The 25,752-nt window shown below is 39.7% G+C and overlaps 1 protein-coding gene and 1 long non-coding RNA gene across 3 annotated transcripts in view; one reads left to right on the forward strand and one right to left on the reverse strand.

Annotated features, from left to right (window-relative positions):
* The window catches only part of ARHGAP24 (Rho GTPase activating protein 24), a 490,733-nt gene that overhangs the window by 163,385 nt on the left and 301,596 nt on the right, over positions 1 to 25,752 (forward strand). The window lies entirely within an intron of this gene.
* Positions 1 to 25,752, reverse strand: part of LOC113925142 — a 34,258-nt gene that overhangs the window by 6,599 nt on the left and 1,907 nt on the right. Inside the window, exon 2 of the long non-coding RNA XR_003520926.2 lies at positions 3,992 to 4,061. This is a non-coding gene — a long non-coding RNA (uncharacterized LOC113925142). The remainder of the gene's footprint in view (positions 1 to 3,991; positions 4,062 to 25,752) is intronic.

Raw genomic sequence — 25,752 nt, forward strand, 5'->3', positions numbered from 1 at the left:
CATGAGGAATCTTGGAAGGCATTTTTTTCTCTGTAGTTGGCCACGTCTTAGAGCTCCTTTTAACAGGCTCAGTGAGTACAGTGTTGGCAAGCACACGTGGGAAAGACAGGCTCACCCTACCAGTGAGGTAAGCAGAGAAATTTAAGCCCTCTAGCCTCTCATATTTGACACTCACAAAGGGAAATTAGGAGTAAAACTAAAAATAAATACAATCCCTCATAAACAAACTACATGAAAAATTGAACTGTTCTCAAGTGTCTTCAACCTTCTAGCAACTAAAGATATTTTTTGAGTGGTTATTTTGATTTAGCAGAGGAAAAACAGGAAAAGAAATGGTCCCAGGGTGGATAAGTATCAGTAGCATTGCTATCAGCTGAGGTCATCTGAGACAACAAAAGGGAAAAAGGTTCCTAGAAGAAAATGAAGTTGTTGGATTTCTTAAATTATAAGATGAATTACTTGGCAAAATCAAGCATTACACTTTGTACATCGTTCATTGAGGTTTAAAAACTGATGTAGGTTGACTGAAGTAAAAAAGAGATTTTGTGGCTCTAAAAATTGTGTTAAGAAACATTAAGGTTCGATTTTGACTGAATAATTTTTGCCCAAGATTTGTTTAATTTTAACTGATAAGCATGAGAAAATCTAAAAACATTTCCTTGGACTTCTGTGAGTGTGAAGGCAATAATTCATATCACCTTGCCTGCCAAATTCAGAAACACTATAAGAAAAGTTATTCTGAGATCTCAAAATAGTTTAAAAATTTGAAAATATACCAATCACAAAGAAAATATTTACATTTTAATTCTCCAGATTGAAAAACCAAATGTAAATAAATGGTTTTGGAAATCCCCAAAAGTCCCTTCGAGACCGTCCAATAGTTTTCCTAGAGAGGCTGTTCATTCAATATATTTTGTTTGAGAGCCCCTCAATAATATGCCAGGAACAATATATTCTTGGCCCTGAGGATAAATTAGTGAAAAAAGTAGACAGAAAGTACTCTCATCATGAAGCATAGTGGGTAGAACCAGACAATAAACAAAATAAATAAGTAAATGATACAGTAAGATGATAGGTACTTTGGAGAAAAATATACCAGGGAAGGGGATAGAGAGTGGGAGCTGGAAGGAAGTCCCATTTCCAGTTGTCAGGGATAGCCTCACCAAGGGCATGACTTCTGAATAAAGACATGAGGGAATGAGCCTGCCAAGCAGCAGAAACAGCAGGTACAAAGGCCCTGAGGCAGGATACCCCCTGAAGTATACCAGGAAGAACAAGGAGGTGATTACAGTAGAATGAGATGACATCAGAAAAGCCATTTGAAGGACTTTGGCTTTTATTCTTTGTGAGATAAAAAGCCATTGGGAGATTTTGTGGAAGGGATATTTATAGCATTTTAATAGTATCTGTCTGGCTAGTGTGTTCAAAATAGAATGAAGTGGCCAAGAGTGGAAGGGAGAGGACAGGTTAGGAGGTCCTTGAAGTAATCCAGGATTTGGATGATGGCAGCTTTGGATCAACATGGGGGCAGTGGAGGTGTGTGAAGTGCTTGTATGATCAAGTGTTTTGAAGCAGAGCCAATAGGATTGGCTAGGAGATTTATGTGGGTTGTGAGAGAGAGCCAAGTCAGTCATGACTCTAAGGAACTGGGGATAATGTTCTGGCATTGTCTGGAGACATACTGGGGTGTCACAACCGGGGAGGATGCTATATGCATCTACTAGATGGAGGCAGAGGCTGCTTGACCTGTGATGCACAGGACAGCTGTCTCCAACAAAAGATTACTGGGCTTCAGATGTCAACAATGCTGAGAAATTTTGCACTAACGTTGAGAAACTGGACTGAGGTTTTTGGCCGGAGCAACTGGAAAGATGGAGCTGCTAGTAACGGAATGAGGAGACTGCTAGTGGAGTAGTTTGGGAAAGTGAAATCAGGAATTCTGTCTCTTTCAGGTCCCTGTTAGATTTTTCAGGAGACCAGTTTCACATATTACAATGCTATAAAGTAAAAATGAGATTATGGTTTATCCATTTTAAAATTACATTTAAATGGTGCCTTTAGAAATTAAATCCCGATGACAGAGAAATGGTGTCTCCAACTATGCCCATGTCTTCAGTAAGGCTGAACACAGGTTCCAATATCTCAGAAGCATAAGACAAGCATGAATATAGTGTCTGTATTACTTTTCTCCCAGCTGCTTCTAGTACACTATTTGAAATAATACAATTCTAATCTTAGAAAATTCTGTATTATCATGTTGATAAACACATTTTATAGCTAAAGGATAAAAGTTATAATGAATGTTTTTCCTAGTACATTATAGTTCTATTGTTTGACTCAGTCTGATTTTTATGAAGAGGAAATGTTCATGCTAGAAAGACTGGAAAATGAGAGATTATGTGAAAGGAGACCCTCCCCCTTTACATGCTTTCTCTATTTTGGATCCAGGGCTAATACCACACATTTCTCCAAGCAGCATTTCTGATAGCTTAGAAGATATCTTTTTGAGGCCATCCTTAAAAATAATTGGTTTCTTTTCACCTATTAGTCCTTTAAAATAGCTTCCTTTTCCCTTGAAACCCAGAATGCTTGCAGCTAAACAAGCAGCTACAAGGACAGTATGGCTTGTTGCTAGGGGAAGTTGGCCTTATTACTTGTCAGCCAAGCTTGGTAGGTTATGTGGAAAAAATGGAATGTGCTTAACCTAAGATTTTAAAGTCTTTCAACTTTGCAGTTGAATGCCTAAAATTGAATTTCTTAATTAACTTCCAAGTTGTGACTGTCCCTCTCATTCTCTCCCTGCATGCATTCCTTTCTCTAGGGGAAGAAGCTAATCAGGAAATACCTTTATACCTGCCCACTGGCCACAAAGCAAGGAAAATATAGATGCTAGCGATTTAACTCAGTCTCAAACTGTAGTTAACGCTGCTCAATGTTTCCCAGTTTTTGTTTCCAAGTGTCAAATTTTCTCTTGAAATACTGTGTTCAATTAGCTTTAAAACACATCTCTCATGTAAACATAACAAAACAGCCAGAATGATTAATTCACAGCTACTGGTTTCAATAACCCAGATGTCCAAGGCTGCAAGTAGTGAAATGGTGTGACTCGGTGAATTAATTTAAAAGAAAATCTGTACATGGGGATTTTTTAGAAAGCTGTTGGTAGACATAATCCTCTGTATTATTTTTAGAGTTTCAGTTTCTAGCCCATTTGGTATTTTGAGAGTTTCGGTTCATCTTCACTTATACCACCTTTTATTAAGACTTCAGGAATAGAGACAGTCATAGACAAATGCTATGATGCCTGTGGCTTCTATTTTCTTATTTCTTATTAAGATATCTAAACTCAGGCATTGGATCAGAAACATTACAAAAATGACTGATGCATGTTATAAACCTAGAAAAGCCTTTAGGAGCATGCACAAATTTTGCTTTAAACATGTTTTTTAACAAAACTGTTGTGTGGGCACATCTTTCTGAAATTGAATATAGTGAACTGATAATATCAAAAATAGAAAATACAGATTGTGACTGGTTAATAATAAGCAAAGAAATAGTACAGTTAACTAAAATTCAGTAGTTGGGGACTGAATCTTTCTAAAGATCCGAGGAAAGAGCAGGGCAACCCAATTTCTAGACTCTTCTGGTTTAGCTTTTTCTCTGTGGTCGAGAGAAAATAGCACACAACTCTAATTAATCCATTACAGCTTGCTTATTAAGTCATCATATGGTCCTCCTTTGTTTTGTTTCTTTAGACTTGCAAATTTTCCGAAGCTACACGGTACATGAAAGTTTGATTTAATTTATTAAATATACAGGTTCTGCCTAATTTGCCATTTATTTTCTATTCTTAACATCCATTAATTATCTTACTGAATGAATCCTATATCAGTAAGCTAATTGTGTGTTTCTGTATCCAGTGTCCTAAAGAATCCAATTACCATAAAAGGCAGATAAAAATCTACCAGAAAGACAAAAAAGAGTTTCTTACCTGTTGGCTTGCTGTCTGATTCTGTGGAGGTTTCCAACAATTGTTTAACCTCTTTTTTTCTCATGTGTGTCTAGAAACAAAGAAAAAGAAGTACACTTAAATTGAAGTTAAAGAGTTTGGAACATGTAAATATTATCTGTTGTAAGGGTAAATAAATAAATAACTGCAGAAGAGGAAGGAGTTAAGATGGTGGAGGAGTAAGCGACCCTAATTTCATCTGGTCCCTGAAATTAAGCTAGATAATTATCAAACCATTCTGAACACCTGCAAAATCAATTGGAGGTATGAGAAAATAATTGCTGCAATTCTCCAAATAGAAAAGCAACCACTTTTTGGAAGGTAGGAGGTGTACTGAAAGATTTGGTGGAGGGGAGGGAGCTTGCTTAAGAAGACTATTGCAAAGTATTATAAGCAGTGGAGTGCTAAATCAGAGATTTTAGGAGTCTGCTACCTTGGGGGATGTCCCTGGCTTAAAGGTATTCAGGTGGCAAAACAGGGTGGAATCCCAGGTGGGAGAGCATGGTCTCAGGATCCCTGGGGTCACAAGAAGAATGGGGGTGCCTGAGTGCTGCTGAGTTCCGAGGCATCGGAGTGGGGAAGCTGGCTGAAAACAGTGATTCTAGGTGCCATCTTTCCGCTCGGTGTTGCCATAAACTGCGAACCACTGCACGGTCACATGACTGCTCTCCAGGCAGGGGCCCAGCAAAAGGGAGAAACGGGGCAGGACCTCCCTCCTTCTCCCAGGAGGAACAGCTTGGGTCCATGCCGCAGGAGTACATAAAGTTTGGAGACTTGAAGCTGGGTCATGTGCCTGAGATAAAAATGCTCAGTCACAGGCTGGGTAAACACAGAGTTTGGATGGAAACCATGGCGATTGACTGTTTTTCTGTGAGGACTCACAGAAGAGTGGAGGGGTGTGAACTTTCAGCTCTGGGGCTAGAGATCTGGGCACTGCCATTTTCATCACCCCCCCATTGGTGCTGAAAGCCTTCAGGGAGCAAGACAATGCCACCTAGTGCAATCCGGAGCACTTACACTGAGCTTGGCCCCCTGGCAAGGAGGCGCAACTCCACTAGGGCAAGGACGCCTGAGTATCAGCGCAACAGACCCCTCCCAGTGAAGACCAGCAGGAACAACTCCCTAGCACCAGGTTTACTAATCATACAGAACTGCAAAACTTCAGCTCTTGGGGAAAACAGTATATAGCATTTGTGTTTTCTTTTTTTAAATTCTTTAGTCTTTCAGTTTTATTTTTTTCAGCTATTTTCTTATTTTTTCAATTCTTTTTTAATTTTAATTTTTTAATTTATTTTTTATTTTATATAATTTTTATTTTTTTAAAGGTTTTATTTATTTATTTGACAAAGAGAGACACAGTGAGAGAGGGAACACAAGCAGGGGGAGTGGGAGAGGGAGAAGCAGGCTTCCCATGGAGAGGGAGCCCAATGCAGGACTCGAACCCAGGACCCTGGGATCATGACCTGAGCCGAAGGCAGACGCTTAATGACTGAGCCACCCAGGCGCCCCTAATTTTTATTTTATATATACATTGTATATATATATTTTTGGAAGGAAACCAAAACCAAAAGGAAACTTTTGGTTTCCTTTCATTGTATTTTATTTTACTTTTGTGTATGTATATATATATATACACACAAAACTTATATGTATATAAATTTTCTTTCCAGTTTTGCATCTAGTTTCTTTTAACTAGTTTATTGTTTTGTTCTGTTTTACTTTTTAATTTTTTTCTTGTTTTGATTTGTTTGTTTTCTTCTGGTTTGTTTTGTTTGTTTTTTTCTGGTGTTGTTATTTTTGTCTTTTCTCTCTCTTTCTTCTGTTCATTTCTGGACATAATGATGAGATGGAGAAACTCACCCCAAAAGAAAGAAAGGAGGACGTACCCCCTGCCAGGGATTTAATCAATACGGATATAAGTAAGATGTTGGAACTAGATTTCAAAACAAGATTATATAGATACTAGCTAGGCTTGAAAAAAAGTATAGAAGACACCAGAGAATCCTATGCTGTAGAAATAAAAGAAGCCAAATCTAATCAGGCCAAAATTAAAAATGCCATAACTGAGAGGCAGTCAAAAATGGAGGCTCTAACAGCAAGGAAAATGAGGCAGAAGAGAGAGTCAGTGATATAGAAATGATGGAGGGGCGCCTGGGTGGCTCAGTCATTAAGCGTCTGCCTTCGGCTCAGGTCATGATCCCAGGGTCCTGGGATTGAGCCCCACATTGGGCTCCCTGCTCAGCAGGAAGCCTGCTTCTGCCTCTCCCACTCCCCCTGCTTGTGTTCCCTCTCTCGCTGCTCTCTCTCTCTCTCTCTCTCTGTCAAATAAATAATAAAATCTTAAAAAAAAAAAGGAAATGATGGAAAATAGGAAAGCTGAGGAAAACAACTACTGGATCACAAAGGGAGACTTTGTGCCAACAAATTAGGGAATGTGGAAGAAATGGATGCATTCCTAGAAACATATAAACTATCAAAACTGAAACAGGAAGAAATAGAAAACCTGAACAGACCCATAACCCGCAAAGAAATTGAAGCAGTAATCAAAGATCTCCCAACAAATAAGAGTCCAGCGCCAGATGGCCTCCCAGAGGAATTCTACCAAACATTTAAAGAAGAATTAATACCTAGTATTCTGAAGCTGTTTCAAAAAAATAGAAATGGAAGGGAACTTCCAAACTCATCCTATGAGGCTAGCATTACCTTGATTCCAAAACCAGACAAAGATCCCATCAAAAAGAAGAATTACAGACCAATATCCCTGATGGACATGGATTCAAAAATTCTCACCAAGAAACTAGCTAATCTGATCCAATAGTACATTAAAAGTATTATTCACCATGACCAAGTGGGATTTATTCCTGCAAGCTTGGTTCAACATCTGTAAATCAATCAATGTGATACACCACATTAATGAAAGAAAGGACAAGAACCATATGATCCTCTCAATAGATGCAGAAAAACCATTCGATAAAGAGACAGCATCCTTTCTTGATAAAAACTCTTTGCAGTATAGGAATAGAGGGTACATACCTCAATATCATAAAAGCCTTATATGAAAAACCCACAATGAATACCATCCTCAATGGGGAAAACCTGAGAGTTTGTCCCTTAAGGTCAAGAACATGGCAGGGATGTCCACTTTCACCACTCTTGTTCAACATAGTACTGGAAGTCCTAGCTTCAGCTATCAGACAACAAAAAGAAAGAAAAGGCATCCAGATATGCAAAGAAGAAGTCAAACTCTCACTCTTCACAGATGACATGATACTCTCTGTGGAAAACCCAAAAAAATTCCACCCAAAAATTGCTAGAACTCATACAGGAATTTAGCAAAGTGGAAGGCTATAAAATCAATGCACAGAAGTCAGCTGCAATTCTATACACTAACAACAAGACAGAAGAAAGAGAAATTAAGGAGCTGATCCCATTTACAGTTGCACCCAAAACCATAAGATACCTAGGAATAAACCTAACCAAAGAAGTAAAGTATCTGTACTCCAAAAACTATAGAACACTTATGAAAGAGATTGAGGAAGACACAAAGAAATGGAAAAACGTTCCATGCTCATGGATTTGAAGAACAAATATTGTGAAAATGTCTATACTACCTAGAGCAGTCTACACATTCAATGCAATCCTTATCAAAATACCATCAGCATTTTCCACAGAGCTGAAACAAACAATCCTAAAATTTGAATGGAACCAGAAAAACCCTGGATAGCCAACAGAATGTTGAAAAAGAAAACCAAAGCTGGAGGTATCACAATTCCGGACTTCAAGCTGTATTATAAAGCCGTAATCATCAAGACAGTATGGTACTAGCACAAAAACAGACACATAGATCAATGGAACAGAATAGAGAGCCCAGAAATGGACCCTCAACTCTATGGTCAACTAATCTTTGACAAAGCATAAAAAGAATGTCCAATGGAAAAAAGACAATCTCTTCAACAAATGGTGTTCGGAAAATTGGACAGCCACATGCAGAAGAGTGAAACTGGACCATTTCCTTACATCACACACAAAAATAGACTCAAAATGGATGAAAAACCTAAATGTGAGACAGGGATCCATCAAAATCCTAGAGGAGGACACAGGCAGCAACCTCTGTGACCTCAGCTGCAACAACTTCTTACTAGATACATCTCCGAAGGCAAGGGAAGCAAGGGCAAAAATGAACTATTGGGACTTCATCAAGATAAAAAGCTTCTGCACAGCAAAGGAAACAGTCAACAAAACCAAAAGACGACTGACAGAATGGGAGAAGATATCTGCAAATGACATATCAGATAAAGGGCTAGTATCCAAAATCTATAAATAACTTATAAAGCTCAACACCCAAAAAAACAAAAAATCCAGTCAAGAAACGGGCAGAGACATGAACAGACACTTCTCCAAAGAAGATATACAAATGGTCAAGCCACATGAAAAAATGCTCAACATCACTCGGCATCAGAGAAATACAAATCAAAGCCTCAATGAGATAACACCTCACGCCAATCAGAATGGCTAAAATTAACAAGTCAGGAAAGGACAGATGTTGGCGAGGATGTGAGAAAAGGGGAACCCTCCTACACTGTTGGTGGGAATGCAAGCTGGTGTGGCCACTCTGGAAAACAGTATGGAAGTTCCTCAAAAAGTTAAAAATAAAGCTATCCTACAGCCCAGCACTTGCACTACTAGGTATTTATCCAAAGGATACAAACATTGTGATTCAAAGGGGCACCTGCACCCCAGTGTTTATTGCAGCAATGTCCACAAAAGCCGAACTATGGAAAGAGCCCAAATGCCCATTGACAGATGAATGGATAAAGAAGATGTGGTATCTGTATACAATGGAATATGACGCAGCCATCAGAAAGAATGAAATCTTGCCATTTGTAGCACTGTGGATGGAACTAGAGGGTATTATGCTAAGTGAAATAAATCAATCAGAGAAAGACAAATACCATATGATTGCAGTCATATGTGGAATTTAAGAAAACAGATGAACGTACAGGAAGGGAAGGAAAAATAAAATAATACAAAAATAGAGAGGGAGACAAAGCTTAAGAGACCCCCCTTTTTTTAAAATATGTTATTTATTTATTTGACAGAGAGAGAGAGAAACAGTGAGAGAGGGAACAGAAGCAGGGGGAGTGGAAGAGGGAGAAGCAGGCTCCCTGCTGAGCAGAGAGCCCAATGTGGGGCTCAATCCCAGTACCCTGGGATCGTGACCTGAGCCGAAGGCAGATGCTTAACGACTGAGCCACCCAGGCACCCAGAAGACTCTTAACTGTAGAAGACAAACTGAGGGTTGCTGGAGGGGAGGTGGGTGAGGGGATGGGGTAACTGGGTGATGGGCATTAAGGAGAGCACTTGCTGTAATGAGAACTGGGTAGTTATACGCAACTGATGAATCACTAAATTCTACCTCTGAAACTAAGAATAACTATATGTTAATTAAATCTAATTTAAAATAAATAAATAAATGCAAAGCTTTTCTTAAGTGGTTGAGGAACATAAATCCTAAAGGCCTTTTAAAAATGAAAAAAATTATGGGGCATCTGGGTGGTTTAGTTGGTTAAGCATCTGACTCTTCAGCTCAGGTCATGATCTTAGGGTCGTGAGATTGAGCCCCATGTCAGGCTCTGCACTGAGTAGGCTTTCAGGGAGGCTGCTTAGGATTCTCTCTCTCCCTCTTTCTCTTTCCTCACCCCCTGCGCGCACTCACACACTCTCTCTCTCTAAAAAAAGAAAAAAGCAAGAAAGAAAAAGAAAAAATTACTCATCTCAAGGCTTATTTAAATGCTGGTTGGGATGATCTCTTCAGTTTTGTGGCACTCCTTGACATCCTGATAGAAAAAAGAAACGGGTTAGAACGTAATAAATTTTTTATTAAAGTATATGTGACTCATTTTCTCCTCAGTGTTTTAGCTAATTTACCTGAATTCTTTGTTCATAGACTTTCACTAGACTTGTAATTTGTGATTTCTCTCGATCAGCATATCAAAGACCATTAAAACAAAACAGAACACCGTATACAGTTTTGCTTCACTCATTCATTCATTCTATTACACAACTAGTGACTGAGAACTTACTATGTTGTAGGCAGTGAGCTACAGGAGCTACTAAGAAAGTAAAATATTCTACCCACAAGGAGATGATGGGGAAAATGAAAGAGAGCAGGGAAGTTGATAGACAATTAGAGTGCATTTGCAAAGGGCTGTATAAATACAGGCAAGTACAGGTTACTATAGTAGCACATAGGAGGGGCTAATGGCAACTTCCCAGAAGAAATAACCTCTAATTGGAGATCAAAAGGTGAATTGGGGTTAGCTGGAAACAGAGAAGATATGACTGTCCTTGCAAAGAGCCTGGGATTTTGGAAATCTTGCTTTGTCTGATCTTGATGAGGGAAAGCCTCAGGAAACAAAGCTGTGGGTGTAGGAAGGTGATCATTCATGATGGGCCTCAGGAACCTATCCACATTAGAGTTGGAACTTGATCCAGAGAAAATGGGTTAAGGGTTTAAGCTGTAAACTAAAGTGTTGTATAGGCCTGTCAGAAGGATTACTTTGGCTCTAGTTTGGGAGGAAAAAAGAAGGGGCAAAGACCAAAGTACAGATGGTTCAGCTGGTGAAGTAATCAAGGGGAAAGGGTGGGTGGTGGGAACTAAGGTCTGAACCAATGCTGAAAGTGGATTTTACATGTAGTCATAGAATTTCTAACATTCCCATGTATATTCTGCCTTTCGTAAGACTCTCTTAGCTGCCATTTTGTCACTAAGTGACAGGATTTCCTCTGGAATGCTTGGTGGTCACGGCTTTCAGCTCAGTGACCATGCTTCCTATTCATGGTTAGGTGCACAGAATGCAAGAACATCAAGCCTTCAAAATCTACCTGTTATTCTGTTGCCCTGGGTGAAATGGCCTCAGAATTCAATCTTCATTTCCAAGGTAGGTTATCTAGAGAGACAACATGATTTTATGTAATTGAGGAAGTCCGGCCCTAATGTGAAGTTTCACTACCCCGTAAGCCTGATTTAGGTTTCAGGGCCATGCTGTCAACATACTACAGTAGCACATCTCGCTAAAAATTCATAGCCCACATTATTTGGAGAATGGGGGATGACTGCAGGTAAACAGACCCATCTTGATCACACTTTACATTTTGCTAGACATCACTTGAGGAGAGGAAGTTGAAAAGAGAAGTACAGAGACGGTGTTGACATGAGGAAATGCTGTTACAAAAAAGAAAAGACCGCCAAAATGCAAAACTATAAGATTTGTAGAAGAAAACAGGAGGAGATCTTGTCACCCTGGATAAGGCAAAGTTTTGTTAGAGAGGACGCAAAGAGTACAAAGGATGAAATATTTAAAAGTGGGATTTCATCAAAATTAAAAACCCTTGCTCTTTGAAAATCACTGTTAAGAAAATAACAAGCCAAACCATAGACTGGGACAAAATATTGACAGGGCTCATATCTGATAAATGGTTCTCTATCCAAAATATATAAGGGACTTTTACAACTCAGTAAGACAGACAACTCGATAATAAATGAAAAAAAAAGACCACCAATAAAAACTACATATGTATGTGTATAATGTTTGTCTGTACATAGTGTATGTAAAATATACATGTATTTATGTGTATGTATGTAATTTATTCGGCATAAATTGTTAGAACTGCAACTTGCCCTTGGTGTTTGAAATTGGGAAATCTTAAGTGCTATGTTAGCCTATTCAAATAAAAAAACTGCAAGTCACCAACACTGCAAACATTCAAATATATAATCTGGATAAAAAAATAAAAATGGTAGCCTGCATTGGCCCGGTACATTCAAACATTTGGTACACAGGTTTTTCTGTGTAATACATGAGAAGTTTCAAGCTAATCATATATTTTAGTGGCCCAAACTGTCCATAGGAGATAATGATAGAAAAATATTTTAATGTATCTACTTCTGCATATGAGGACATTATAATGAAAAACACAATCAAATATATAGATGTTTTCAGCAATTCAGGAAAAATAAATTCAATATGTTGTTGAACTAAGTTCCCCAACTGTATAGGAAAATATGTCAACACCCTTTATTGGGGCCTCAGGACAGATCCCCAGCACACTGACTCTTGGAGGGGGGCCAGGAAAAGTAGAAGAGAACAGAAGTGAGGCCGTGGAAAGTAATTTCTGTCTGGGTTGGGATGGGGTGGCTGCAAACTCTGATTCTGTCCCAAGAATGGTTTCTCCTACTTGAATATTCTGTAACTCAGCCACTTTTTTATCCAGTAAGCTTCTCAGTTTGTTTGGCTGCATCAAGCAGCTGAATACAGACCATAGTGCTGAGTGGTTCCAGCAGAGGGAGGGAAGAAGATTGTGGAAAATTTTCTGAGGATGCCTTCTTAGTATCCTCCCAACCTTTAGAGGAGGACAGAGTGATTGTATTTGACATTTACTTGACATAAATTGTTAGAATTGCAACTTGCCCATGGTGTTTGGAATTGTGAAATCTTAGTAAGTGCTATGTTAGCCAATTCAAATAAAACCGCTCCCAAATTACCAACATTATAAGCAAAGGAGAAAGCAGTAGGGAAATATTAAATTAATACCTTCTTAGTCTCCTACATAATTGACATTCTGAATCCAATCCACTAAGCAGATGAGAACTTGAACTCACTTTCTACTTTCCTCTACCCCATGTCTACTTTCTTGCAGAATGGTGTCACCAAAGAGAATATAATTTTAGGTCACCAGTTTCTAGTGATCTAATTCCCCTCATTTCTCTTAAGTCCACTTACTTGCTTCCTGCCATGTCCTCAGGACTTCATTCTTGCCCGAAATTCTACATTGCCTCTGAAACTACTCCTTGCCTACTATCTCTCTTACACTTGCAACATTTCCTTCACATTCCTCACAAAGGGACCTACCAACACTCAAGCTCATTATGGCTTTCCCATACTCACAATTCTTCAGTGGTTCCTAGGAGCCTAAGGCAGGGACAGGCAACATGATCTGTGGATGTTTTAAGAAAATCTAGATGAAAGGCTTGATCCCAAACCAACGAAATTGGAATCTCTTGAGTTCGGGCCCAGGTGAGTATTTGAAAAAGGATCTCTAGGTCACACACAGTTAAGAACTGTTTTACAAGATAAACTCTAAATTATTTTGTATGGCATACAGAGCCCTCCCCATTATTTGCCCCCATCTCAGACGTTCTCGGATGACACCTTATATTTTGCTTCATCAATGCTGAACTCCTTTTACTTTGGGGAACACATTTGTCTTTTATGCCTCAGTGCCTTTGTACTTGATTTTACCTTTGACTAGACTGCCCTTTCCTTAAACCATCCTATCTTTCTAGATTTGGTTTCTCTAAGTCTTTCTGTCTTCTCAGCAAAAATTAAATGATCTGTTTTCTGTATTCCTACTGTACTTTGTCCATTGGTCAATTATAAAAATTATTATATTTGTTAGCCTCTTCTAAGAAATCAAAACCGATATTCAAATTTCCATATTCCAGTAACTTGGCTCCAAGTAGGCAGTGAAATAAATATTTGCCAAATCAAAATATGAGTAAACTAATGAATGTGTATGTGAATAGAAATGATTCAACAAAGCTTGTGGATGAGGAAACTGGGAGCTATAAATAAACAGAGGCTTTTGCTGTAGCCTTTTATGTTGGAGCTCTGAGTACAAGGCATCCATTTCTGTTAAGAGGGCACTTCTTTTTCTTCTGAAGTTTTCCAAAATACTTTCTACATGCTTAAGTACAGTTGACCCTTGAACAACAGGGGTTAGAACCACACAGGTACACTTATATATGGATTTTTTCAATAACTACAGGACAGTACTATATTTTCTTTTATGAGTTTCTTAATACGTTTCTTTTCTCTAGTTTACTTTATTGTAAGAATGCAGTATATAACACATAGAACACAAAATACATGTTAATCGACTTTAGGTTATCAGTAAGGCTTCTGATCAACAGTAGGCTATTAGCAGTTCGGTTTGGGAGAGTGAAAAATTATATGCAGATTTTTGACTGCATGGGGGGACAACATCCCGAGCCCTCGTATTGTTCAAGGGTCAACTGTGTATTTATGCAATTGAAAGGGGAATTTTCTGTAGAACTTTTCTTACGCTAACTTCTATGGTTGGGAAATGATAGTTGGAGACTAGGATTGCCTAGGTAAAAAATAAGTACCTGTTGGTGTCTCAACTAAAATGGAGAATGTGCCGCAAATCTACCTCTGAACAAACACAGAAAAGTCTCTTGAGAAAGGGCCAAGACACCTCTAAAGACCTAGGATCAGAAATAAATGCTTTTCCCCATTTAAGGAGCAGAGTTACCAACTTTGAACATATTCTGGCCTTTTGGGGCCCAAGCTTTGTAGTGAAACTTTAACCTATGGAAAGATGAATGAGTTTAATAAGCACACAGCACAGTTTTCCATTCCTAATGAGGAAGTTTAAGCTCAGAAAACTTTTTGCCCATCAGGAGTCATTCTTATGTTATTCTGATATGTTTTGTGTATATAAATGAATCAGAAATCATGTGGATTGAATTTCTATTAAACATACTTAGCCTAGTGCATGAAGAGAAAAATCACTGGACATAAATACGAGTGGAGCTGGAATGAACTAGAGAGAGATGTTTAATTAAGCCATATTGTGGCAAGATGAGATCTTTCGATTTCTGGCTACAAAACTCTCGTTTGTGAATTTCCTTTTAGCTTGTACTTCCTTTTCGTCTAGTCATCCTTTAGAAATGTGCAAATGGCTTCTCAACTGGGACTTTATCACGGGGACTTCATAACTTTGATTTAGTCATAGCATGGTTTATACACAGATGTCACAATGAAGACACCCAGTGGGAGGGACTGTATTTGAGTATCCTCTCCCAACCCATCCCCCCCCACACCACCTTGGTTGGAGTTGCAGAAATTGGTCTTGGCAGTGAGTTCAGGTAGAATCTTTCCCATCGCCAGCTCGATTATTGCTCTGTATCGGCTGGCAAATCTTGGCTATCAAGTCAACTGACCCATCTGTTGTAGCAGTGAGTTTTGGTGCCAAACAAACAAGAAAGGCAGACTCCTGGTTCCAGTTGGGCTCTGGTGGTCCACAAAGAAATAGCTATGTGGATTTCCCCATGGCAACAAAACATTTGCTGCTGAATGTCAATCGGAATGAGGGAAAACTTTATTTAAAAACATTTGGAAAGTGGAAGTGAAAAATACTGAATTCTAGCACTCAGAAGCTAGCTGCTCCTCTTTGTGTAATTAAATATTTCCCCTGCTGGGAGTTTATTTTCATTATGTCTGGTAGTTTGATGTTCTGCAACCATAACGGTGTAATGGCATGCTATCTTTACTAATACATTGAATTTATGTCATCCTTTCTCTAAGGGCACTTGTAAACATTCGGTTCAGTTCTTTCTGGACTTTGAGGAGTGTGAGTTTTACCCTGAGGAAGCTAGTCAGTGGCCGTGGCATAGTTTTGACAGAACAAGCTGGAGAAAAGGTTTCCCTTTAATAAGATAAAGATGAGCTTATGCAAGGGGCATGTGGAGTGGAACAGCTGTGTTGCCCTCTACCCTTCATTTTGTTCAAGCTCTACCTCCCTTCAGTGGCCTGGGCTCGAAGATTCCTTGTGGCAGACTTGCACATTGCTGTCCTTATTTGGGACAATTCTTCATTCCCCTTCATAACCATACAGAGAGCCCTTAAGGCATTCCTACACACCTGTATAGGCAGGTTCCTTTTAAAAGATGAACACAGTTTATCGAATAATTCTTAAAATGTGGTACTGTTTCATCAACCCCAGTCTACTGATCAAGCCATGGTTCTCAATCTTTAGCATTCATCAGAACTGTCTGGAAAGCTGATTCAGTAGGTCTGGTGTAAAGCCTAAAAATGTGCATTTCTCATACCGTTCCAAGATGCTGTTGCTACTGTGGGACCCGTGATCACACTTTTATGAACCACCGCTCTAACAGAAATAGATTTCATTTATCTTACTCTCAGCCTCATTAAAAGGGATTAAGCAGGCAAATGCAACTAGTCTTGCTGAACAGCCCCTTGTAGTATTAAACTCAGACCATTTGTACTCACTTAATTCATGATTACATGAATTGTGTCATTTTATCATTTTTCCCAGAATAATAGAAAATCTCTTTGACTGATGTGTGGTTGTAATAATATTATATCTTCCTTCATTCCTTACTAAACAAATGCGTATACCTTACCTAAGTCAACCTCCCTTGAAGGTTGCCACAGCCAATGCCATTTTGCGCATTTTATTGATGAAAAATCTGACCCTCCTCTAAGACCACGAAGGACTTAAAATTGCACAGCTCCTAAGTGAAGAGATGGCGGGGATTAGAACTCAAGTTTTTCTGACTCCAAGGCCTGTGTTCTGACAGCTTCATAGTGAAAATCGATGGGCTAATGGCACCTCTCATTGTCATGTAGAGTGTGTCCATCTGCATAATATTGGCTATGCAGGATATATGAGGATTAACCTCAGAAACCCTGAAGTAGTTACTCACATTCCAACACCCTTAAAACCATATAGAATTGACCCAAAGGATCTGCCCTGAGGTTGGCTTTTTATTGCTGCTTGTCTGAGAATTCCTAAAGGTTGATGGGGACAAAAACAAAGCCAAAAATAGCCACACCCAGAAATGTGCATCTCGCCAATTAGAGTTGCAGGGGTTATTCATAGGTGCGAAAAGGGCATCCATAACAATTTGTAATCAGAGAGTTAGGCTGAGAAGTCTTCAAGGAGGTTATTCTTGAGCATTGCTTTGAAAAAAGATACATGATGCAGTTCACGGTAGAGGAGAGAGCTCTTCTGGTGAGGGAAAAAGGGGAAGGAAAGGTTGGTGAGCCTCCTTCCTTGGCAAAAGTGAAGACTGAAAAGCTGCATGGAGCAGAAAGATGAGGGCAATTCTACATCAGAGGCCAGTTGAAAAACCAAGATGTACTTGCCCTTGAGATACTCAGCTAAGACCGTAATGAATATAACCAGGGCTTCCCTAATGAAAGTGAGGCAAGAGTCCAAGTAAGAAATGCAAGTTGTATCACCTCCCCTTACTGGTCCTGTCTGGGTGTTTTCTGTAGGAAAGTGTGCTTATGGAGAGATTTGGCATGCATCTTGCAGTTGTGGGAAGTGACCTTAGCAGGTCAGGATGATCAGAAAGCAGCTAGCAGAATGTTGCATTAGGTAATGGTTGTGAAACTCCAGACACGGCACTGACTGAAAGAATCTGCGAAGTTCTGTGACAGACTGGACTGTGGGGGGAATCGTTTCTGGATATTCTTTAAGAGAAAATGTCCTGTAATATTTAAAGTTGATGAGACCAACCTTTGCCAAATGACAGATGCTGCCAGTAGAAACTTCCAGCTCCTGGATAAGTGATGGCGGTGAGCCTATGGAGTTATTGCAATTACTTGAGGACTCAATAATGACCCTGAAGTCTGGCCTTTGCTGCACTTGACATTATGTTGAGCTTGAACTGGCTTGTGGCTCTCCTCATTTGATGAAGCAAAGCTGCCTCAGTGTTTGAACATATCTCTGATGTTTACATGGTCCTGTCCACCCAATCATCATACAGGATGGGTAGAGCCAATGCTATTCATGCATAATTATGTTTGCTTTGAAATGCGTATCAGGCTCCCATTCTGAACCTCAGAAACTGCAGTGATATCCTGCATACAGTCCCCATTTTGTGGCCTTATCTCCCACTGTTAGGTAAAAGCTGCCTGGAAGACCCCAACATTAAAATGGAGAAGTAATGAAAAGAGTCTCCTAAGTTACAAATAATTGATGATGATTACAAAACTGATGGTAAGTTTTCATTGCATAATTTGATTGATATGGCAGTTATCATAGCAGCCTTGAACAGAATGCTCTTGTGAACAAGATAATTTATCTCACTGAGCCTGTTTCTGCATAAATATTTTAAAATGAAAGGCATAATAAATCTGTCCATAGCGTACACACAGTGGGCTGCCAAACCTGCCACCTGTTTAAGGTTTTAATGAACCGTTTTGCATTCAGCAAAAAGCCATATCAAATTAATGTTGACATTTTGCTTTGCTTCTGCCTTTCATATTCCAGAAACTCTGAGAGATCATTTTGCAAAAATCCTCTAAATGGAGCAAGAGTGATCTTTTTATTAGAGTTCAGCAACAACTGTTAGGCAAGCTCCCCCAGAATTCACATGTATATCTGCAGCTCGACAGAGGCTTGGAGTCTGGGTGTCGGGGCCAGGGTTCAGAGAGTCAGAACCCAGTGAAGTGGGAAAAAAAGCACCAGACAAGGAGTCAAGAAACCTAAGTGTTTGTGTTGGTTCTCTGACTGTTATCTGGTGGCCTTTTGGCTCGCGAGGATCAATTGCTGGAACATACAGTGCACGTACTAGGTCTGGAGCTGAGGAGGGCAGAGAGCAGGGTTAGGAGGAACATCAGACAGTCTAGTGCGGGAGCGGGACAGGCATGCCTATTTCTCTCCACAAGTCTTGCTGAGGCAGTCAGAGTAATGTCATCTCGTTCCCTAAACCTACTGCCCTTTAATTCTGTCAAAAGAAGCAGTTGGTTTGAAGTAAAATAATATGTTAAGGAAAGGGTTTTCCTATTTCCTATCCAGTGTCATGACAAGACGTGGGTGCCCGTGGATCTTGAAAAATGGCAGCGCATAAAAGAAGGGCATGGAGAGCCACTGCCTCCTGGAGGCTAGCAGGGGAGGCTTCAGCCACACAGGGTGTAAGTTCTTTCACTGGGGCAGGGCAGAGCATTCCTGTTGGGGCAAAATAGTGCTTTTATGCCGGCTTTTTTTTTTTTTTTTTTTTTTTACCACAAGTGGCTTTGCGCCTAAGCAGCATCGATGTCCTCAAATCAAGAAGCTTGGATTAAATAAAGGTCATTAGCAAAAGACACACGTGCAGGTCATGGCTTTGCTTTCTGCTCCGGTCTTCTCTCTTCATTCCCCCTCCCAACATCCTAATGAGAATTTAATCTTCCATTTTTATGTTAGCATGATTACACACAGAGGTTTATCTTGTACTTCTGACCTTGGCAGATAGTCCACACTTCATATGCATATTCGAGGGGTGAAGGGGATTCAAGTTGGCCACCCAATGTAGTTAGGCACACAGCCTGTACCTCCCTGCCATCCCTGAGGGTGACAGCCAGGGAACAATGGACTTAATTAGCCTGTTTCACATTCAGTGTATGTTTTCCAGCTAGCCCTTGGACCTGGCAGGTCACTAAGGATGCATCCATCCTTCTGCAGCTGCTACCACTGCGGCTGTTGATGGTGAAGTGAGCTTTTAAGCATAAACTGTTGTGAGTCCTCTGTTTAAGTCAGCAATGCACTTTAAAAAATATATATTTATTTATTTGTCAGAGACAGAGAGGGCAGCAGGCAGAGGGAGAAGCTGACTCCCCGCTGAGCAGGGAGCCCGACATGGGGCTCGATCCCAGGACCCTGAGATCATGACCTAAGCTGAAGGCAGACACTTAACCGACTGAGCCACCCAGGCGCCCCAGCGATGCACTTTTTATCCAATGTCAGGAAAACAAACATGAACCAACCACAGATTGGTGCTGTGTGTCAATTTTCAATTTTGTGGGCTTTTACTAAGTTATTATAAAAGTTTTTGTGTGAAAACCAGTATCAAAGCTCAACATAATCAGCCAGAGATCTTGGGTCCAGTGCCCAAATTTGTTCTTATTTACAATACTTTCAAAAAGAGTTTTAAGATGACATATAATTAAAGGCACAAACAAAACAGTAAAACAAAAGCCAAGTAATAAAGGCAGTCAGAGAAGTACAACTAATACCAAAAGCTTAGGCCTATATCTGTAATTTGGGATACTCAGGGTTGAAAAGAATTGGAAAGTTAGGCTGTATCAATTTCTCAGAAGACAAACTCAAGAGTAAAATTAAATGTAACTACATTTTTGCCTAATTAATTTTATATATCAATCTGAATTCCAAATTCTTATTCTGATTGATCTTTGAAACATGATTCACACAATTCTTAGTCATTTTCAGATTTACAGTCAGTTGAAACAGGAGTTTTTCTTTCCATCCTCATTCCCAGAATGTGTACCATGGTCTAGGGAGTATATGGTGCGACAGCATCTGAAGAGGTATCCAGACCCTGTTGGCATCCACTACAATGGAGATCAGTTCTTCACAGAAATTGCCTCTGCACACATATCTGTTAAGACGCTGTCCTGGGTCTTACTGGTCTCTGGCCCTCAGTTCAGAGATTTTCTATCTTCTTCAGCCACGTATCACCTAACTCCAGTGCCTCCTTTCAAGACATATGAATATTTAACTGCTCCTCCATGTCCTCCCTGGAGTCACATTCTCAAAAGATATGCACCATGCTGGGATGGCATGAGAAACTCTCTTACTTGCTTTCCAGAAAAAGTGACCTTGAGCCTAAGCACAAGGATGTCAGAACACAGGGTTCTTTTTTTTTTTTTAAGATTTTATTTATCTGTGAGAGAGAGAGCGCGTGCGTGAGAGAGAGAGAGGGACAAAGAGAGAGAGCTAGCATGAGGGAGGGGCAGAGGGAGGAGCAGATTCCCCATTGAGCAGAGAGCCCCATGTGGGGCTCGATCCCAGGAAGCTGGGATCATGACCTGAGGGCAGACGCTTAACCGACTGAGCCACCCAGGCGCCCAGAACACAGGGTTCTTTCTCTGAGAGTCTCATCAGTGTCTGTCCCTCTTGCTTCTCCTTCAATTCTTCTTTCCCATTAAAGGTCCTAGTTTATATTCTTTTTTTAAAGTGTAGTTGAAAGTGGAAATAAGGAGCCGATAAGAGGAAATATACTGGTTCTGCCTAATTGGACCTTCTGTCATATTTTTCGTCTAAGGCTTTTGTGCTTTGCTACTTATTTGAAGATTTTTCCTCTTTGACTCTACTCCCCTCCAAGGAGATGAAAATGTCCTTCCAGGGGCCCAAATGTGGCATGGTCATGAGCCAGTGAAGTTGTTTAGGAAAAGTTCATCAATAATATCTATATCATCCAGGAGCAATTATCTCCAGTGCTATAAATCTGGTTAACATAAGCATTTCCCAGACTCTCTGGACTGATTAAACAGGCCCATTGATGAAAAGCAACTGAAATCTAATAGTTGCCCTTTCTGCCCTTGAACAACTCATTTTATTTTTAAAAGATTTTATTTTAGAAAGAGGGAGAGAAATGACCTGGGGGAGAAGAGGAGGAGGGAGAGGGAGAAGGAGAGGATCTCTAGCAGACTCCTTGCTGAGCACAGAGCCCAACATGAGGCTCGATCCCATGACCCTGAGATCATGACCTGAGCTGAAACCAGGAGTAGGGCACCTAACTGACTGAGCCACCCAGGTTCCCCAACTCTCATTTTAAAAAATCTTTCATTACCAAAATATATCTTCCCATGGCTGCTCCTATTCTCCCCCCATGCCTATCTATGGCCCAACTTCTAATGAGCTGAAACTGAAAAGCAGTCAGAAGAGTTGTTAAAAAGCTATGCCTACCACCCAATGCATAATCAATCTTTCATTAAATGCCATATTGCCAGAGTAAACTACAGATTTGGAAAGACATTGCTACGTTGAAACCAATTAATGCTGAGAGTCAAAAACATACCAGAGAAGTTTTACATATCTTCTCTCACTCAAAGTTTGATGGCATGAGACTGTGAGTGCATGGGGAATGAGGTCTATGGCTTCTTCATCCCAACCAGGGTACCCTACTCCTAGTATGTACTCACAGGGTATTTGAAATTTGTGAGGTAAGTGCTGTTTTTTCATGTTTCAGAGTGAACTGAGATTCAGAGGGGCTAAGTGACTAACCCAGAGTTACACAGGTAATAAGTGGCAGAGGTGAAGTAAAAATAGAAGTAGTCCAAAGTCAAGCCCATATGCATTTTTATTCTCCATTTGTATGGATGGCTATGAGACTGCGTATGTCATAAGTTAGGACTTACATTTTGGATTTCACAAGCTTAGCAGTCCCCTCTAACAAGAATGAGGGTATTTCAGTGATGAGCCTCCCTCTTTATATTTTCCTGATGGTTTCTTAAAAATAAAGTGGAAAATACTCTAGGGAGGACTTTTAGAGAATATCTTGTTTAAAGGTTCATCCTGGCATCTAGGAGTGGGTCCTGCATGGATACACCAGTGCTTTTATAGAAGAATTACCACAGAATTTTCTCTATATTCAATGGGACAGCCTTCAAGTATGTAGAAAATCTCCTAGTATAATTTTAAGACTTGAAACTAAAATGCTAAGTCTTCCCAAGTCTTGCTTTCTGAGAATGTCTAAGCCCATTTTTTAAAAAAATGAGACAATGAGATTAAATAAGAATGTGTGTATTGTGCTGTAAGAAGCCATTCGGCCCAGCTGACTCCAGCATGAGCAACTTGACAATCCTATGACTCAAGTCTAATTTGAGGTCCCCAAAGAACAGAGATTTCTGGTTTTGTTTCAGATGCCAGCAGTTTTTCTCCTTGTTCCTTTCTCCAAGAAACACCACAAACCTAACCACATAATGAACAGCATTTGATACAATTAAACATGATGTAAGTTCAAGAAAGCCTTTGCTAACTACTATGACATTCATCAATCCACTCCCCTCCCAAGGGCTACATCCTGTTTGAAATATCGGAGCAAGTTGTGGCTGGTCAGTAGGAGATAAGAGCTGCATTGAGCTCTCTGAATGCATCTGGAAATCACAAGCTCACCCCAGAGAGTGCCCAGTTTCTCTAGGAAAGATGCCAAAGAATTTATATGTATGAAACTTAAATGCAGCGATTCGGAAAAATCCGTGTACTCAGATTTCCTCTGCAAAATAACAACAGGTTAACAGTCCCTACATGATCCTCATAGGGGAAACTGAATTGTTAAGTTAGGGAGAAGCTGTAGATCAGCCTTGTTAATATGTGTCTTACATTCATGCCTTTATTTACATGGAAATAGTACTTTTAATTCAATAACAAATGCTTTCTTATAGAAAGGTAGGAAAAAATAAAGACTACAGCTAAGATTTGTTGAGTACTTACTATGAGTTGGGTGCCCTTCAGAATGATTTATAGGGATATATAATCCTTAAAGCACTCCTAGAACGTAGGTACTGCTATTATCCTCATTTTTTAGATGGAGAAACTGGGGCAAAGTTAAGACACTTGTCCCAGATTAAGAAATAATATAGAGCCAAATTCAAATCAGTCTGTCTGACTCAGTCTGGGCTCTTAACCACCAAGTTACACTCTGCTCTAAATAGGATCTATTTCAGGAAGCAGTCACCAAGCTGAGTTGGACAGTGACCTTTAAGTACCAGTACCAGTGGTCCCCTGCCACTGCATTAAAAACAAAAATGTACATAAATGTAACTTGCCACAGATAGACAAGTATTTCTGATTACTTATACTGTGTGACCTCACAGTTACCCCAACAGAGTGCTTTAATTTGAAAATAGTACGCTGGGGTGCCTGCGTGGCTTGGTAGGTTGAGCGCCCAAGTCTTGATCTCGGCTCAGGTCTTGATCTTAGGGTCTTGAGTTCAAGCCCCATGTGGGGCTCTGCTTTGGGCTCCGCGTTGGGCTCTGCATTGGGCATGAAGCCTACTTTAAAAAAAAATTGTATGCTTATTTGCTGTATTACCAGAAAGCTTACTATCTAACTTGAATGAGAATAGAGAGTGGTTCGCATTGCCTCAGACTTCTACATTTTCCCAAAGCAGAGGCAATGAGGCTTCATCCTGTGAACCCTGTAGAATAAACTGAGGCAAACCAAAGGCAGCCATTCTGACTCTTCCAGGTCCAGTGACTTTCTCACATGGCCACGATGCAGATCAACCTGCAATATTTTGGGGGAAAGCAAGAAGAGAGATGGTAGAGATGCTTTGGAAATGCAGGATCATCAGTTTAACCTCCAGAAACAGAATTCAAGAAGTTGCCTTTCAAGGAATAGAGAAGTTCAGGGTTGGAGTTGAATAATCAAGAGAAAAATATTCCTGCCACTTTATGTGGTTCTTTGAACCTTGACTGCACAGCACATTTACCTCCTCTTGATAGACCTTCAGAAGCAGGCACTGTGAAAGTTACATTATCTTAACAGTATTGAACTTTGGGCAAAGGAGACAGGGTAGAGAGAACTTTCTCCCTCGAAAATTACTCCCCCAAGAAGCAGTATCATTACTCCTGTTTCTCATTAATGTAACCAGTGCATCTCGTGCTTATCCAATATAATATTAAGCACTTTTACAGACATATAATGAGTATTTGGTTATGAATCTCCCATCCCATTGCCAGAAATGATCTCTCCCCCTTCTCTGCCTGCTACATTCCAAGAAATAAGGGGAAATTATAGGTTTCTGTATTTATGCTGAGCCTTAGATTAGGGTTCAAAGACTGAATGAGCCAAACTTCTCACTATCCCTGATTCATTACCAATTCTTAACTCCCTCAATTTTGTGTATGTGTGGGGAATGTGTGGGGTGGGAGACGGGGAGAGAGAGAAAGGGAAAGGGAGAGAAATATTGAGGTAACAGGAGGCAATGAGTCTTGCTAATAATAGTTAGTTCTTATAACTTGGCGTATGTTGAGAACAATGGCAGGGGAGGGAACCTATATTATTTCCATTTAAAAAACTTCCCATCTGTCATCACATGCTTACAAAATTTTCTCACACATTGTAATGTTATGGAATGATGAAATTCTATCCCTGCCTTTAAAGGTTATTGGTATAAAGAAAACTGCTCTTAACCCTCATTTTATAGATGAGTCTATACAAAAACCTAAACCATGATCTTTCAATTGTTTGATCTTTTAATTGCTCATTTAACTCTTAACTCACTTATTAAAAAAAGTATTTGAGTGGGGTGCCCCGGTGACTCAGTCGGTTAAGCATCCAACTCTCGATCTCAGCTCAGGTCTTAATCTCAGGGTCATGAGTTCAAGCCCCATGTTGGGCTCCACGCTGGGTGTGGAAACTACTTTAAAAAAAAAAAGTTTTTGAGCCAATTTATATAAAAACATGGCTTCTATTGGATTAGGTATCCTGGATTATTTGAAAATATTTTGAAGTTGTAATATTAAAATTCATTACCTTGTTAAATATATTTTCATGTGATTAAAAAAACATATAACATGAGATCTACTCTCAACAAGTTTTGAAGTGTACATTATTGTTAACTATATGTACAATGTTGTATGGTTGATCTCTAGAACTTTCTCATTTTTCATAGCCTGAAATTCTATACCCATTAAACAGCAACTCCCCATTTCACCTCCTTATAACTTCTTGAAATGACCATTCTACTTTCTGCCTCTATGAGTTTGATTACTTCAGATACCTCATATAAGTTGAATCACATAGTATTTGTCCTTTTGTGACTGGCTTATTTCACTTACCATAATGTCCTCAAGGTTCATCCATGTTGTAGCATATGACAGAATTTCCTTCCTTTTTAAGGCTGAATAATATCCCATTGTGTGTATGTAGCACATTTTCTTTACCCATTTATTCATCAGTGGACATTTAGATTGTTTTCACCTCTTGACTGTTATAAGTAATGTTTCAGTGAACATGTGAGTGCAAATACATCCCTGAGGTCCTGTTTTCAACTCTTCTGGTGTGATTGCTGGATCATATGGTCGTTCTATTTTTAATTTTTTAGGAGCCTCTATACTATTTTCCATAGTAACTATACTATTTTCCGTCCCTACCAACAGTGTGCAAGGGTTCCAGTTTCT

This window comes from Zalophus californianus, chromosome 2, assembly GCF_009762305.2.
Source record: "Zalophus californianus isolate mZalCal1 chromosome 2, mZalCal1.pri.v2, whole genome shotgun sequence".
NCBI lineage: Eukaryota > Metazoa > Chordata > Mammalia > Carnivora > Otariidae > Zalophus > Zalophus californianus.